The sequence below is a fragment of the Ictalurus punctatus genome, chromosome 27, assembly GCF_001660625.3.
Source record: "Ictalurus punctatus breed USDA103 chromosome 27, Coco_2.0, whole genome shotgun sequence".
In the NCBI taxonomy this organism is placed as follows: Eukaryota; Metazoa; Chordata; class Actinopteri; order Siluriformes; family Ictaluridae; genus Ictalurus; species Ictalurus punctatus.
The window spans coordinates 2,326,320-2,334,630 of NC_030442.2; the positions used below are offsets into that span (position 1 = coordinate 2,326,320).

Genomic DNA, 8,311 nt, shown 5'->3' on the forward strand with positions numbered 1-8,311 from the left:
ATTTGAGAAAATGGACTTACTAAAATGGACCTATGATAGCTACTTAGCTTTTATTTAAAGTCAAAACATTATTTTAAATGAAGCAGTCCCACCTATATTCATTGTTGGTGTTGTTGTTTATTAATAGTCTGGGTTGTCATTTATATGAATCTTTATATGATAATATTCATCTATATGATGTATATGATTCACTTTCTATATATTTCTATTTATTTATCTCTTTCCATTTCTGTATTTGCTATTTTTACTCTGTGTGTCTACAGAAGCCTTGTTCCGGTTTACTTCCAGGCACGCAGAGCTCTATTTGAGTGCGCGCATACCGGGAACATGACGGAGGACCGGAAACACACTGAACACCACTGAGATCTCAGAAGCAAGGGCTGCATCCTAAACCGCATAGCAGAGTCCTCGGTACATGATCTGTCGAGTCTGAAATAGGTGCTGAGGCAGAACTGTAGTGAGTGTCTTGGAGTACTGGAGTCATCTAGTCATCAAAAATATGCCAAAAAAAAATCCCCAGCAGTGCTGATGATTAACACACACTGTGCACAGAAAAGATGAGCTTTAGCCTCCAAAGCCGATTTTACACTTATGATTTTTTCACATTGTAAAGAATTTGTTGGTCGTGAGTTGAGATCGCAATACGTGGCACGTTAGTGCCGTTGCAACCAAAGAAGGTCAACGAGAAAGTTCTGGCAGTTCTTTGCTTTGACTTTTGCAATCGGTTCTTCCATGTGTCTGTCTGAGATTCTTGTTAGTATGATATCTCAAGAAGGACTGGTTGATTGTTTGTAGGATTTATATGGAATTATTACTGTAACCAGCAGGTGAACTGACTAGATGTTGGAATTGATCTAAACAGCATCAAGGTCACATGTCTGAAATAGTTTTTATTCAATAGTTTTCTTCACCTTGGAAATATATTATAAGGGAAATTGTGGCATACAAATGACTAGAAAGAACGACTAGACTCGCCGTTGGGGTGAAGTCAAATCAACTTGTTTCCATCCATTAGCATGGTTTGTGTAAGTTTGGATATCAACATCCCTCCATCCATCCATTTTCTGTGTTGCTTATCCTACACAGGGTCGCGGGGGTGCCTGGAGATTATCCCAAGAAACTCTGGGCATGAAGCCCGGGACACCCTGGATGGAGTGCCAACCCATCACAGGCCAAAATCACACACCCATTCAGACACTATGGAAAATTTAGATATGTCAATCAGCCTACTTGGACTGGGGGAGGAAACTGGAGTACCTGGAGGAAACCCCCGAAGCACAGGTAGAACATGCAAACTCCTTGCACACAGGGGGGAGGCGGGATTCGAACCCCCAACCCCATGAGGCAAATATGCTAACCACTAAGTGCTCCCGTTTCACCATCACCATTACCATATTTGTAACCAAGTCTGGCGTCGTCCAATTCCATCCTCTTACTGGTGGCTTTTAGACCAGCATCGTTGCAGTGCTTACATTCTGAGATTTTATACAAAATTTCTTGCCACACTGCCAGAACTTTGTCGTCAGTCATCTTTGGTTGCAATCGACCAACGGCAAGCTTGCCACACTAGACGTTCTGAGAACGCCCACATCAACAACGCAGCCAAATAATTCTTTGTGTGATTTTTGTCTGTAACTGCGAAATTGGGACGAAAGACCAGCTTACGATTTCAAATTGTGGATGCTGCTACAACGCTCGTCTAAAAGCAACCAATAGGATGACGCCAAACTCACGGGGCAGCTACAGATACATTAAAGGTAATGCCTTAACATAAAGCAAGGGGGCGACCAAGGGGAAACTGTACATCATGTACATGTACATGGTGGATAAAAATAAAGTCTCTTTTAGCTTTTTTTTGTCCTGTCAATCTCAGTATTTCCTCATCAACACTTCAGACAGAGTGCAGGTTTCTGTGGAAATGAAAGCTGGTATTAGCAGGACGCCCAGCTCCCTTTGTATTGAGTTAGAGAGATATTACTGTCTGTGTGTGGGTGTGTGAGTTTACACTGTGCAATATTTATGAGCCGAAACTGACAATCTCGCCCAAACACTGCTCCCATGTGTAGTTTTTAAGGTATAATATGGGATTAGGACAAGAATGTGTATGAGTGTGTGTGTATGACACGACATCGCTATATTATATATCAAAGGAGTCAAGTAGTAAAAACCAACCAAAAAAAATAATTTTTTTTTTAAATAAATGACAGTACAACCACAATCAACCAAAGAAAGAAGAAACAAATGGTCACTAGCTAGTCTGCTACTAACTAGTTAGCTAGTAACTCAGTGTTTGCTAACCTAGCCTACTATTAACTACAGCTAGCAAGTCATTGTGTGCTAAACTAGTCTCCTATTATCATCTAAATGTTCACAGGTTTGTTTGTTTTTTAAAAAATGTAACATTATTGTTTTGCTGAAAAAATCTCTATATATCATAGAAATAACTTTGAATTTCTGATCCTTAATTATCAGTGCTTTATTGAGACCATTTCGGCAGATGAAGATAAGACAGAAGAATTTCAGTTTCTGCTGATTTTAACAAAATATTTCCCTCAGTGTCAGTGTGAGACTAAGCTGAGCTACACTGCTAGATGAGCTTAGTCTAGCTGTAAGGGACAGGTGTATAGACAACCACAAGTCTGCGCCAAATAAATGTCAGGTTTTGTGCACTATATTGTTATATTGTACGAGTGTGATACAGATTAATATATACAGTACATACATTTCTGTTTGAGAAAGAGGCCACATATAATGCTGTTACATGTCTAGATTGCATGATTTCCCCCGCTCCCTCTCTAGTGTTTGTATTTTTAAACTATGTTCAACGGTCCTGACCTCTAGGCAGACCTCCTTGCATAGCGGAACTGGCTTTACCCCGTAATCCTTTGCTTCTTCCATTTCTCTCCTCTCTTGTTTACTCTCCTGCTTTCTCGATCTCTCTTTGCCTCAGCTCGTGCAAGTGTGCCAACAATCCCTGCACCACTCTGCTGGCAGCTTGGAACAGGATGTAGATTTTTGGTCAAGTACAAAACGAACTGAAATTGCTGAGTGGAATTCAGCCTACAGCCATGTGTGTGTGTGTTTGTGTTTACATCTCCCGAGGGAGCACATGTTTGGACCCAGACCATACACTGGCTGACAAATCTCTCACTGTCTCACACACACACAAAAACACGTTTCTTTGTTTTGTAAAAGTATAAAAAATAAAAATTAAATTTTTCCATCTGACTAAAAAATTTATTTTGGCAAGCTGCCTCTCTCTCTCTCTCTCTCTCTCTCTCTCTCTCTCTCTCTCTCTCTCTCTCTTTAATTTTCAAGTCAGCAATAAAGGCTACTGTGTTTTGTTCCTCTAAATGCTATACCACAGCATTTTGCCAACAGTTACTGTACACATTTTACATTCTGATATAAATAATGACCGAGGCTACAAAACACAAATGTAAAAGCAGAGATTGCTAGCTAGCAACGAGTATATTATTGACAAAGGATGTTACATTCCGTTTCCATGAAAAGCTAACCTGTGTTTAGGAATTGTTCACAAACACACACTGCAGAGTGCCTGCTCTCAACTTAATACCTGATGGCAAAAAAGAAAGAAGCAGAATACAAAATGATTTGGATAGAAATAACCTACCGACCCTATTAAAAGTAATACTAGTAGGAGTAGAATCAATATGTAAAAACTATTAATAAAAATATACAGCCGAGAAACTAATCAAATATTGATATTAAACCAATTTTAGAATATATGTTTTTATTATTAGATGTATTATCTTGGTTAAAATTGAGAAAGCATGAGTCAGTACATCATGTTTTTGCTGACTGTCCTATTATCCCCTCCACCTTTTATATTTTCATTGTAAAGAAATTAAAAGCTAATTTTAATTGAAAGTTATGTTATGTAGTAATGCTAGTTCCCCACATTACAATGCTGATATTGAGCACACTAGGACTATGAGGATTTTTAACAGGTAAATATTATATTTATTATGCAAATTATTCAGAATAAGCACCTTTAGACTGGTGAATAAGAACAGCCTAAAACTGTGGATGTCTTATAATTAAAAAATGTATGTCGATTGTATCTTTGTCAGACATATTTAGTGTATCGTTACGAGAAAATTGTCGTGTTTTTGTCTTTTGACTCGTGTTGCATTTAACATAAGATTCTGACATTTTATATGATGTGACGTTGTTTACGAGTGCATGGTGCAAAACCAAATCAAGCAACCGAGCCAGAACTCATTGGTTTAAAACTTAAGGCGTTAGTCAGAATGCGAGTTATTCCAATTAACCACCAATTAGGCAGTCACAGCAGAATCAACCAATTTGGGTTCGAGTTCCATTTTGACAGGTGACCTTTAGAAAAGCGTGGTTTATTTTATCTTAATAGCACGGAAAATGACATGAAAGAGGAGTTTGAGCAAAGAAAGTGAATGAATATTTCAATGACCACAGTATCATTCGGTATTTAGTCATTTCCAATGTAAACAGAAACTCAAAAGACTGCTTGAAATGCTTGTTTTGACTTTTCACCATGAGCGCCGCCATGTTTTAGTGACGTCATGGAATTGCGATGGACTTTACTTGTAGGTGTTGGAGAGCCGTTCAAACTTATCTTTCCCACCTGGTGATGAATGCAGCATCAACATATCACAGTGCAGTGATGGCAGAAGGAGTAAATGGTGGATTAGGGATTTGTTGATGGAGAAAAGGAAAGAGTTAGGAGTGGACCCTCACTGGCACTGTTTGCATTGACTGATGGGTGAGTTTCACTTGTATGTTTACATTCTTGTACAGCATTGCAGGTATTTTGGTGTTTGGTTTGCTTATCAAGTTTGATCAAGTAATATATACTCAGCAAAAAAAAGAAACAAGACTGTTTGGGTTTTTTTTTTCAGGAGACTGTAAGAATTTTCTCAACTCCAAATAAACTTTACAGGACTTTATCGGAAAGGGTTTAAACGATGTTTTTCATGCTTGTTGAATGAACCGTAAACAATTATCGCACATGCACCTGTGGAACGGTCCTTAAGACACGCACATTTTACATGCGGGAGGCGATTCAGGTCACAGTTACAATAATGTAGGACACTAAAGAGACCTGTCTACTGACAGAAGAAGGATGCCTAGGGTTCCTGCTCACCTGCGTGAACATGCCATAGTCCTGCTGCAGGGAGGTATGAGGACTGCAGATGTGTCCAGAGCAATAAACTGTAATGTCTGTAATGTAATATGCTTGAGACAGTGCTACAGGGAGACAGGAAGGACATCTGATCATCCTTGCAGTGGAAAATCACATGTAACCATGCGTCCCCCTCAGACGTGATCGAGAACTTTCAAATGCCTTAGTGGAAGAGTGGAGGAACATCTCGCAGCACGAACTGACCAATCTGGTGCAGTCCATGAGGATGAGATGCACTGTAGTACTTTAAGCAGCTGGAGGCCACCACATATTGACTGTTACTTTTGATATCGACCTCCACTTTGTTCAGGGACTCATTATAACATTTCTGTTCCTCAAACGTCTGTGAAACTTGTTCAGTTTATGTCTCAGTTGTGGAATCTTTTTATGTTAATGCGAATATTTACACATTACATTTGCATATATTCATTTAGCAGATGCTTTTATCCAAAGCGACTTACAAATAAGGAAATACAAGCAAAGCGATTATATCAAGTGGCGGACAATACAAGCAGTGCTACTGTACACGATTTATAATTGATTTCTAGAGAAGCAAAGTGCGCAGAGTAGAGGTGTAAGAGCCAGAGTAATTGTTTTTTAAATAATGTGGGGTTGTTGGCATTTTAGGAGTTAGTTAAATGCTCGTGGAAGAGGTGGGTCTTTTTTTGTTGTGTGTTTTTTTAATACTAAATATTTTAGACCTAAATGTTTGTTTATATATATATATATATATATATATATATATATATATATATATATATATATATATATATATATATATATATATATATATATATATATAACACATTGGAAGCATTTTTTAAAGTGATTTCAAGTATAAGGTTTTATCCTTTTATACAAACAAAAGTATACAAATAGAAAGAATTTTGAGGAGTTATTGGGGTTCTTTTTGTTGTTGTTGTTAAATGATTTATGTAAGAAATGGTTCAATTAGAGCCATAGCGCTTTCTGTTCTTGAACTTTTCACCAACTGAACATCCATTATTTAAAAGAGCTTAATTTTTTGTGGTTTGGATTAAACTCCTTCAATTCAAGGGACCAGTCAAACCGGCTTGTACTGTAACTCTGAGAACGCAATAGTAAATATGCTAACTGTTGATTTGATAATTGTCAGTTGTGATTTCTACTGCTGTAATTTTAAAAAGAAAAAAAAGCGGTGGGGGCTCACCCACACACCCACACCCACACCATGGGTGTGCTTCACAGACCCCCGTGTGTCCCTGGATACTACTTTGATAACAGGTTGTGGAATTCATCATTTGATTTAAAGGCTGGAAGTGTCTTTTAATTTTAATTAATTCTTTTAAAAAATAAATAAATCTTGATCTATATGCATTTGCAGGATTTGACCTGTCTAAGTACTTTAGGCCTGTATTAATGGGAAGATGTTGGGTTGTGTAAACACAGCTGGTTGCCAATATTTTATTGCTCTTTTGTGCATGCGTTGGGGACAAAGTCCTAGTTTCACCCGAATGCAGTACTGGAGGCCCCCACATTTCAAGTTATTTTACGATTGAATTTAAATGATTTTGATCCAGAATGTTTTTTTGTCAAATCTCTCGTAGTACATAAACCTGCTTCGTTATCTTCGTTATATTATCCAGTGGCTTCCCAAACCTTTTGCATCCAGGGTACAAATATATTGAGCATAATCAGTTTTATCAAACATCATGTTTATCATATTAATATTCTTTTATTGACCTTTGCAACTATTAGAGCTTTTTATTCCTGAAGAAGTTGATTTTAAGTCTTACGTTTCTACTAGCTACGTTTCTTTGTGACCATGTGTTGTGATGCAAAATTGTATCTTATTAATGAACATGTCATACATTTTATACATTTATGGTTACGTTTAATGTTCTGTAATGTCCACGAAGAGACTTTTGTTTACAGAGAGAGAGGGGGCGACCCACACTCTTTATTGTGCTTGATTTCCTGGTCTCTCTGCTGTCTGTCTGCCTCAGTCTCGATCTGTGTCTCCTGCTTGACTCTACCTGGTATTAATAGCGCTTGATTGATATGTAATGACATAACCACCTGGCCCACACTAAAGACGGAACTAACACTTTCACACGCTCTCTCTCACACACATACACATGCTTTTTGCTCTCACTCATAAATACTCCCGTTCACACAGTCACCCCCCACCCCAAGCACACAATAAACACACACTTTCCCACGCAGCTAAACTGAGCCACATCCATATCGAGCATCCTGCTGACAGTTCCTCACCGCTCGTCTACCTTTTTGCCTTTACTGTCATTTACAATGGATATAAAAAGTCTACACACCCCTGATAAAATGGCAGTCAAAAAATGACACTTGGATAAATAATGTCAGAACTTTTCCCGTCTTTAATGTGAAATTGCAAAGTATACAAATAAAGTGGGTAATGATCAGAAAATATTCAAGGAAAAAAAGATTAAAATACCCTAGTTGCATAAGTATGTACACCCCTAAACTAATACATTGTTGAAGCACTTTTTGATTATATTGCACCACTCAGTCTTTTTGGGAAAGAGTCTATCAGTGTGGCACGTCATGACCTAGCAATATTTTTCCACTTTTTCTTATTAAAACATTCTAGAGTGGTCAAATTGTAAATACATCTCCTGTGCACAGCCCGCTTCAGATCACCCCACAGATTTTTAGCTGGATTCAGGTCTGGGCTCTGGCTAAGTCTTTTGATTAAGCCATTGCTTTGTTGATTTGGATGTTCAGTATGCACTGACTCATTGTCATGATGAAAGCCGAAATTCCTTTTCATCTTCAGCTTATTAGCGGACAGCTGAAGAGGTTGCTGTCATGTGCGGGAGTCCATGGAGGCGGATGCGTGTGCAGAACTTCTTTATTTAAAAACACAGGACACAGGGAAACGGACACGATGACCCAGAAACACCAGGGAAACGGAAACTAAGCCATACTATATAAACAAGACTAGAAAATACTTAAACTATCAAAAGGACTATGCATAATACAAATGGAAATTTAAAAAAAAATAATTAATTAAAAAAAAAACAAACACACAATGTAACATAACCTGAACGTAATCCTCCAGCATCAAAGGAGAGAAAACGGGGTATAAACACAGGATAGAGATTTTAA

The 8,311-nt window shown here is 38.0% G+C and overlaps 1 long non-coding RNA gene across 6 annotated transcripts in view; it reads left to right on the forward strand.

Annotated features, from left to right (window-relative positions):
• The window catches only part of LOC108259455 (uncharacterized), a 38,576-nt gene extending 35,346 nt beyond the window's left edge, over window positions 1-3,230 (forward strand). For 3 of the 6 annotated variants that reach the window (XR_008393596.1, XR_006981205.2, XR_008393595.1), the window contains exon 3: window positions 264-1,854. This is a non-coding gene — a long non-coding RNA (uncharacterized LOC108259455). Of the gene's footprint in view, window positions 1-263; window positions 1,855-2,950 lie in introns of those variants that run through there. The other 3 variants (XR_008393593.1, XR_008393592.1, XR_008393594.1) reach the window with 3 other exon arrangements.
• The last annotated feature ends 5,081 nt before the right edge of the window (window positions 3,231-8,311 follow it).